General features: G+C 40.9%; 1 non-coding gene across 1 annotated transcript; it reads right to left on the bottom strand.

Annotated features, from left to right (window-relative positions):
* Window positions 1-4,304: 4,304 nt before the first annotated feature.
* On the bottom strand, window positions 4,305-4,411 carry LOC112799136 (small nucleolar RNA R71). The gene has a single exon (XR_003200716.1). It is a non-coding gene; the product is annotated as a small nucleolar RNA R71 (small nucleolar RNA).
* Between the last annotated feature and the right edge of the window lie 5,084 nt (window positions 4,412-9,495).

The raw sequence follows: 9,495 nt of genomic DNA, 5'->3' as shown, positions 1-9,495 counted from the left end.
AATTGAGAATGCGCCAATTGGCTTTTTGAAACTCTAGAAATATGCATTTGAGTGCAGGGAGGTCAGAATATAACAGCATCTGCAGTCCTTTCTCAGCCTCTGAATAAGATATTTGCTCAGGTCCCTCAATTTCAGCCAGAAAATATCTAAAATTACAGAAAAACACACAAACTCATAGTAAAGTCCAGAAATGTGATTTTTGAATAAAAATAATAAAAATATAATAAAAAGTGAATAAAACATGCTAAAAACTATATGAAAACACTACCAAAAAGCATATAAAATATCCGTTCATCAGCTCACGAAGATAAACCGGTCAGAGCACATAAGTATATATATACATATATATAAGAGATCCAAAAAGAACCCAAAATGTAGTTTTACGGAACCTGTTTCTCCAAAATAACCTCTAAGAGGAGGTTAATACATCATATGCATAAGTAGTGGAGATAATAAGTATCTAAATATATACATATAACCAAAATAAAGCCCCAAAAGACATAGAGATCTTCACTATAGAAGCTTCCAGCAAGCTTCAACAAGGTGCCTTACGTTCTACATTTGAAAACCATAAAATATGTATGGGGTGAGGACCAGAGGTTGGCCGACCTCTTAGAAGGTTGGCCCATGACCGACCTCTTGGAAGGTTGGCCCATTACCAACCTCTTCTCAAAGAGCTTGGCCAAATTGTCATAAGAGGCCCAAGCAGGCCCAGGTATAACTCATACTCTGATTCTACTAAAAAACCTGCTTAATACCCTTGCTAACTTAAGCATCGGAGTTCCTTGCAGGTACCACCACCCTCCGGAGACAAAGGATCAACACCACCACCAAGTCCAACAAGTCGGACACGGCGGCTCCAGCCACCATCATCAAGTCGGACTCAACAGCACCGAATAGTACAGAAGATCTCGTCCGAGATCGACCTACAGTTTCAGGTAACCCTCAAAACATTGGCGTCATTGCCGGGGAACCTGGAAGTCATCCCATCATCATGGCGGACAATCTTGACAATGACCACAACTCAGATCTAGAAAATAGAACACCGCAGAAGGACGCGGACACTACACCAAAGGAAATGTCTCAACCCAACGAAGACAAGAATTCACCAAGCACAGAAATAATTAAGGCACTTCAAGCTCAACAGGATCGCCTCAAACAGCTCAAAAAAGAGGCGAAGAATCAACGAAAAGCCGAGAGGGACCTTTGGAGAGAAACTAGGTGATGCCAGGGCATCTAGACCAGTTTTACTAACCTTTTCTTTACTGTTTTAGGGTAGTTTCATGCATTTTTTTAGTGAATAAGGCAAGTTTTGGATGAAATTACACTTACACCTTGATTCAAGCAACTTTTGTGAACTTTGCATAATTTCATGAGTATTTTGCTAGAATTTCATGATAAATTGATGATGCATAATCTCATGACTTTGGCTAGAGCTTTGATGCACTTTAATTGCTTGATTTCAGGGTAAAGGAAGCAAGGAAGAACCACGTTAGTATTCACATTAACCTAGTTAACGTGAACACTAACGTGGAATGGTAAAAAGCTTGCAACATTAATGAGAAAAGTGATCACCAATAACGCCTGCGAAGCCACCCATAGCTCACGTTACTTGCCACGTTAACTAAGTTAAAGTGGTAGTTAACGTAGAAGAAAAAGGGAAACTCCACGTTAAGAGAAAACGTGAACTCCAATAACATTTTTCTCCAACGTTACTGGTAAAAGTGAACACCACTAACGTTGGAGAACTTGGCAATGATCCACGTTAAGAGTCACATTAACTTAGTTAACATGAACTCTAACATGGAAGAGGAAAACAAAAGCCAACGTTAGTGACACTCACTTTTGTCACTAACGTTGGACCAACTAGCATTGCCTACGTTAACTTTCATGTTAAGACCATTAACGTGAAAGTTAACGTGGAGTTGAGATCAAAGAGCCAACGTTAGTGACACTCACTTTTGTCACTAACGTTGGAAGATGGCATCACTACTACGTTAAGAGCCACGTTAACTTAGTTAACATGATCTCTAACGTAGAGAATTTGGGAATTTTGAGCGTTAGTGACAAAGGTGAGTGTCACTAACACTCTCGAAGGTGAGACACACCTAGGTTAAGAGTCACGTTAGCTACACTAACGTGAACTCTAATGTAGGAACAAAAGGCATCAAGCAACGTTAATGGAAAAAGTGATTCCCACTAACGTTCGCGATACAAGCCAACGTTATTGGGAAAAGTGAGTCCCAATAACGTTGGCCAAAAATTGAAAAGGCAACGTTAGTGGTCACGTTAAGACCACTAACATTGGATTTAATGTGGATACATGAGGGTGGAACGTTAGTGGAAAAAGTGAATGCCAGTAATGTTCTCGAACCCACAATGGCACTCAACGTTAAATCTCACTAAATACCCAAGCCTAATTCATATTTCTCTGCAAGCTGGGCCCACTAAAGATGAGAAATGCTTCAACTCAAGATCCAGAGCCCACATCCAAGACTTGAAGAACTCACTAGAAGATTAAGAGGAGTAGTATATATAGGAGTATTTTTGAACTATAGAACATCTTAACACTTTTGGGAACTACTCTCTGTAGATTTACTTTTTTGCACTTTTAGCATGGATTCTTCTTTTCTGCCATTTTTCAATTCTAGAGCTATGAACAACTAAACCCCTTTCATTGGGTTAGGAAGCTCTGTTGTAATTTGATGGATCAATTATAGTTTTCATTCTTCTTTTTTGAATTGGTTAGTTGTCTTGGAAAAGAAAATCTCCATAATTGGATCTCCTTTGAGCCTTGGAAAAGGGATGAGGAGATCATGCTGAAATGCTTTGTCATGTTGGACCAAATTGGGGTTTGGGCGGATATAGTAACATGTAATCCTCCCAACACTTTGATTTGGAAATACATGTGGTATAATCAGTGACCACACTTCATCTCTTCCCATGAGCAATTAAATCAAGGAATTGGGCAATTGTTCAAACTTAGAGAGATTGGATTGCCAAGGAATTAGGATCCAATCACTTAAGATTGCCAACGAGATCAATGAATGCATTGATTGAGGAAGAGATGAAAATGAACTTGATCTGGAGAAAGCAACATCTCCTGAACCCAATGATTTCCCCATTTCTGATCTTACCCATTCTCTTTACTTTCTGCCATTTAATTTCATGCTCATTACCCCAAATCCCCATTTAAGATTCTACATTTTAATTTCTGTTATTTACTTTCTAGTCGTTTAATTTCCTGCAAGTTCCCAATCTAAATTCTATTTAACTCAACTAGCGTATTCTTCTAACTAAAGTTGCTTGACCAATCAATCCTTGTGCGATTCGATCTCACTCTATTGTGAGTTTCACTTGACAATAATTCGGTATACTTGCCGAAGGAAAATTTGTTGAGAGACAAGTTTTTATGCATCAAGTTTATGGCGCCATTGCCAGGGATTGATTTTGAATCAACAATGATTAAGTTTGAAGATCACTAGATTGAGCATTTTCTTTTTGTTTATTTGATTTAGTCAATTTCTTTTAGTTTGTTTTAATTTCTTCCTCACCCCCTTCACCCTCTTTACTTTTTCATTCTTTCTTTCTTTGATTACAATTCTGCTCATTAACCCACTAACTGTTTGATAATTTGCATCACTCACACTAACAATTACTCTAACAAGAATAGTTTCTTCATTTTATCTCTTGTTGTGCAATCTGTCTGTTGTATGACAGGGAGAAGATAAGGAGTTTTAACATCCTTTGATTCAGAACCTGAAAGGACCCTTTGGAGACTAAGAAGGGAAGCAAGAGGGAAAAGAATTTTTGGTGCTGAGGAAGAAGAGGAAGAATACTTTGAACCCAACATGGAAGAGAATTTGGAGAATAATCATGAAGAAGAAGCTCAAAATCATGCCAGAGAAGGCCATGCAAACCGTGCTGGGCAAGAAAGGAGAATTCTAGGCTCCTATATCAATCTTAATCCAGGAAACTGTGGAAGCAGCATTCAGAAGCCCACCATACATGCCAACAATTTCGAACTAAAACCCCAGCTCATCACTCTTGTTCAGAATAATTGTTCATTTGGAGGAAGTGCTCAAGAAGACCCCAATCAACATTTAACCACCTTCCTGAGGATTTGTTACACTGTGAAGTCCAATGGAGTCTATCCAGATGTCTATAGGTTGCTCTTGTTCCATTTTTCACTCAGGGACAAGGCATCCAAATGGCTTGAATCCTTCCCAAAGGAGAGCTTAACAAATTGGGAAGATGTGGTGAACAAGTTTTTGGCAAGATTTTACCCTCTTCAAAGGATCAACAGGCTGAGAGCTGAGGTAAAAACTTTCAGGCAACAAGATGGTGAGACTCTTTATGAAGCATGGGAGAGATTTAAAGACCTAACAAGAAGATGCCCACAGAGATGTTTAATGAATGGGTTCAACTTCACATCTTCTATGAAGGTCTTTCCTATAAGTCAAAGAAGGTTGTGGATCATTCATCAGGAGGCTCTATAAACAAGAAGAAAACCATTGAAGAAGCCATAAATGTCATTGAAACAGTTGCTGAAAATGACTACTTCTATGCCTCCGAAAGAAGTAACACCAGAGGAGTAATGGAGCTGAACCACATGGATGCATTGTTAGCTCAAAACAAGATGATCACCAAGCAGCTAGCAGATCTTACCAAGAAGGTAGAGGAGAACCAAGTTGCAGCAGCCATCACTTCATCATCAGCTCATGAAGGAGCAAATATAGGAGAAGAAGGTGATTGGGAGCAAGTCAACTATGTTGGAAACTCACCTAGACAAGTCTATGATCCATACTCCAAAACTTATAACTCTGGATGGAGAAATCATCCAACTTTGGATGGGAAAACCAACAAGACCAAGGGCAAGATCAGAGATGCACAACCTCAACTCCAACAACAATGTAACTCATCAACACACCTCACAGAAATCCTACCAACATCCATCTAACCACCCTTCTCAACCACCTAATCTCAACCCAACATCAATAACCGAGGAGAGATTATCAAGGATTGAGGCTCTACTTGAAAATCTATTCAAGGAAATTCAAGATAGTAAAGCTTTCCGGGAAGAAGTGCAATCCAACATGCAGAATCAAGATGCTGCCATCAAGAAACTAGAAACACAGATTGAGTTCTTATTCAAGAAAGACCCTGGACACAACAATTGTAGCAATATTAACTCAATACCAAAGGAGGAATATCAAGATATCACCCTCAGAAGTGGGAAGGAATTGAAGGAGACCCATAAGAAACCACCAGAGAAGAAATTGGATGAAGAAAATAAAGGACATGAGGAATCTCAACCCTCAAGCCCTAAGCCACATCAAGAAGGAGAAGCACTCAAACCATGCTTCTCAAAGGCTCCATACCCCCAGTAGCTACAATTAAAGAAGAGGGGAGAGGAAAACCAATTCTCAAGGTTCTTGGAAATCTTCAAGAAACTACAAATCAACATACCCTTTGCTGAAGCAATAGAGCAAATGCCACTCTATGCCAAGTTCTTGAAGGAATTGATGACCAAAAAGAGAAGCTGGAAGAATAATGAGACCGTGGTGCTAACGGAAGAATGCAGCGCCATCATCCAACACAAATTGCCCCAGAAATTGAAGGATCCTGGGAGTTTCTAAATTCCTTGTATCATTGGGGAAATCACTGTGGAAAAGGCTTTATATGATCTAGGAGCCAGCGTAAACCTAATGTCTCTAGCAATGATGAAAAAAATGAAGATTGAGGAAGCCAAACCAACAAGAATGGTGCTGCAACTAGCAGACAGATCATTCAAATTTCCCCATGGGATAGTAGAAGATTTGTTGGTGAAGGTGGGAGACTTCATCTTTCTAGCAGATTTCGTGGTATTAGACATGGAGGAAGGAGCTAAGACTTCCATCATCCTGGGAAGACCGTTCTTAGCCACTGCCGGAGCCATTATTGATTTCCAAAAGGGTGAACTTGTCCTTAGATTACATGAGGAGAAAATGACATTCAATGTGTTTAAGGCCATGAGTTACCCACACAACTCATTGGGAGAATGTATGAGGTTGGACTCCGTAGAAGATTTGGTACAAGAAACTCTTGAAGAAGAACTTGAAGCATCAACAGAAGAAGAATTAGCAGCAAGCGAAGAAGCTGCAGCCGCTGAAATACATGTTCAAGGCATGCTAGAAGAAAATGAGGAAAGAAAAGAAGTGCCCAAACTAGAGCTTAAAGCACTGCCAACCACTCTCAAGTATGCATACTTGGGAGAAAATAAAAGTTATCCAGTGATCATAAATTCAGCCCTCAGCCAAGAATAAGAGGAAGAGTTGCTTCAAGTCTTGCGAAAGCATAAGGATGCCATTGGATGGACACTTGTTGACTTGAAAGGAATCCGTTCAGCCATATGCATGCATAAGATACTCTTGGAAGAAGGTGCCAAACCGTCCATTCAGCCCCAAAGAAGGTTAAATCCAGCAATGAAGGAAGTAGTGCAGAAAGAGGTTATGAAATTCTGGCAGGGAGGAGTAATCTATCCAATTTCAGATAGCCAATGGGTCAGTCCAGTTCAAGTGGTTCCCAAGAAAGGAGGAATCACTGTGGTGCCTATTCCGGGGGTTACCTAAAACTGTAGGTCGATCTCGGACGTGATCTTCTGTGCTGGTCAGAACTGTTGTGTCCGACTTGATGATGGTGGCTGGAGCTGCCGTGTCTGACTTGTTGGACTTGGTGATGGTGCTGATCCTTCGTCCCCAGAGGGTGGGGGGTACCTGCAAGGGACTCTGATGCTTAAGTTAGCAAGGGTATTAAGCAGGTATTGAGTAGAATCAGAGTATGAGTTATACCTGGGTGCTCCAGTGTATTTATAATGGTGAGATGTGACCTTATGTGGATAAGATAAGTTAGTTATCTTATCTTATCTTTATCTTATCTTCAAGTGAGGTCATTTTATCTTCAAGGGAACTGCCCTTCTCTCTGTAGGCTTGGGCTGCCTTAGGATTTGGGGTGTGTTCCTCTATTTGGACCCTTCTTTGGGCTTTCCTGGTGACTTGGTCGAGCTCTTTGGAAAGAGGTCAGGTTATTCTGACCTGAAGAGGTCGGTCGCTTTGTCTGTCGAACATCCCAGGTCGGACAGCTCGACCCAGGGTATGAACAGTGCCCCTGCTTGAGCTCGGACTTCTTTGAGGTCGAGTCTTTGACTTTGGTCCTTCTTCGGTGAAGCCGAACTCAAGCATTTTGTCGATTCCTTTGTAGCAACTTTTGAATGTAGAACGTTTTCCTCTAAAAGCGCGCGTTTTTATATCAGCGCTTTTTTGGGAACGCGAGAGGGTTTTAATATCTGCATTTAATTGGCATTAATTGCCCCGTTTTCTCTTGGTCTTTTATTTTGAATTTCTCAATCAAAAAACGGTTTCTCTTCTTCACTCCTTCTTCGTAACTTCTCCCTTTACTCTCTCATTTTCTATTTCTTTCGTAGTTTCTTCCATCTGTTCTGTCACTTCATTCTGTGGAAGAGGGGTGACTTCTAGCTTTTTTCCTCCGCAGTATTCCACTTTCGAGGGGTGGCTTTGTGGCTTCTGTTCTTTTGGCTTTTGAGGTTTTCTTCTACCTTTTTCCAGGTTTGTTTTTTCTTTCTTCTATTTCCTTATATGTGGGAAGTTTGCATTTTGTTTAGAGGAAGTTTGGGTCTTTCTGCTTTTATCATGCCTGATTGTTGCATGCTCAGGAATTTCTTCGTTTATGGTGCGAATCTTTTTTCTTGTTGATTTGGATCTTTTTCTTTATGTTGTCGTCGTTTCTGCTTGTGCCTTCGCTGATGATTTTTGCTTGATTCCAGAAAAGTTTGCGTCTTTGCTGTTTTTCTGCTTGGCATTTTTGGTGTTTTTGACAATGAACTGTAGAAGGGTGGCGACTTTGCATTTTTACTTCCTTTGTATCATTTGAGACTTTATTTTCTTTTTGATGAGTGTTAGGACGTGAGCTGTAGAGATTTCCTAAAAAACCTTGCTTTGTTACTGCCTCCAAGGGATGCCCCAGGACTTTTGGCTTGAGTCTTGGGGTTTTCCTTTTCTGTTTGTCCGTCCGTCGAGTTGTTTTGCCCCTCATCCGAGATGTTTTTTAAAGTAATCCACTCTTCTTTTCTTTTTGTAAGATTTTAGTTGGCCTCATGTCTTCCCGAAATAACGTTGTAGAGATGCCTTCCCAGGTCCCTGAGGGCATGGCCAATTGGGTGAACTCGACGGTTCTTATGTGTGTCTCTCTGGTTGATTCTGAGTTTTCCGCGCAGCTTAGGCAATTCCATAGTGTCTGTAGTAATCCTGGTGATGAGAAGAACTATGAACTTGTCCCTCCCTCTTCTGACGAGAGAGTCTGCTTCTCTACTCGGGTTGTTGATGATCGCCCTTTCTTCTATGTTTATGACTTTTTCTTTGGTCAGCTGGGTATCACCCTTCCCTTTACTAAATTTGAGATCGACCTGTTATGGTCTTGTAAAGTCGCCCCCTCTCAACTTTACCCTAATTCTTGGGGTTTCATAAAGATTTTTCAATTGTTGTGCAATGGTTTTGGTATCCCTGCTTCCCAATCTCTCTTTTTCTATCTGTTTGTCTTGACTAAGCCCGGAGTGGTAAAAAAGAAGGCAGCTTGGGTCTCTTTTCGCTCTACCCAAGGAAAGAAGCTTTTTTCCATGTTTGATGAGTCATTCCGTGATTTTAAAAACTACTTTTTCAAGGTCCGAGCTGTTGAAGGAGCTCGGCCCTTCTTTCTGGATGAAAACGACGAGCCTACTTTTCCCTTGAAATGGCAAAAAGATGTGAGGGTGTCCCGATATACGTGGGAAATGTTGGATGAGGCTGAGCGAGCTTTTGTGACTATCTTGGAAGAACACTGGGGTCAACCTCCCCATCTCGACACAAAGAAATTTCTAACCAATCCCTCTCTTCTTGAAACTGAGCTGGGTATTTTGTGTTTCCTTTTTTATTTGTTTTTTATTACTCGTAACTGTCTTTTCGGACTTGTAGCTTAATTTTTGTTTTATTTGTAGAGGCGATAAAGAATAATGAATCCATGAAAGCTTTTAAAAGAGTGCAGAGGGCGACTACTGCCAAAAACATCTCGGCCAAGGCGGCTGGGGAAGGATCCTCCCAAGTGCACGTGAAGTCGTCTGTGCCGAGTTCCCCTGGGGTGAAGAAGGTGATCCCTATTCCCCGAGTTCGTCTGGTGGATCCTCACCCTACTTCTGCTGCTCCTTCTATTGCTCCTCCCAATAAAATACAAAAAACAGCTGAGCCTTTCGACCTCAACGCTCCTGATTTTAATGCCATTGAATTTGTGGATCAGCAAATCGGTCCCTATGGTACCCTCTCAATGGACGATGTGTCCATCCTCCATCATTTGGAATTTATGGCCTGAAATCACGTACAGATGGCGTATATGGCGACTGCTATATACCGAACTGCTCAGAATCTTCCTCTCCATGCTACCAAAGCATTTATGGAGAAGGCAATGCAG

Source organism: Arachis hypogaea, chromosome 4, assembly GCF_003086295.3.
Source record: "Arachis hypogaea cultivar Tifrunner chromosome 4, arahy.Tifrunner.gnm2.J5K5, whole genome shotgun sequence".
NCBI lineage: Eukaryota > Viridiplantae > Streptophyta > Magnoliopsida > Fabales > Fabaceae > Arachis > Arachis hypogaea.
Note: the sequence above shows the minus strand (reverse complement) of the source record. Positions and strands in the feature narration are given on the sequence as shown.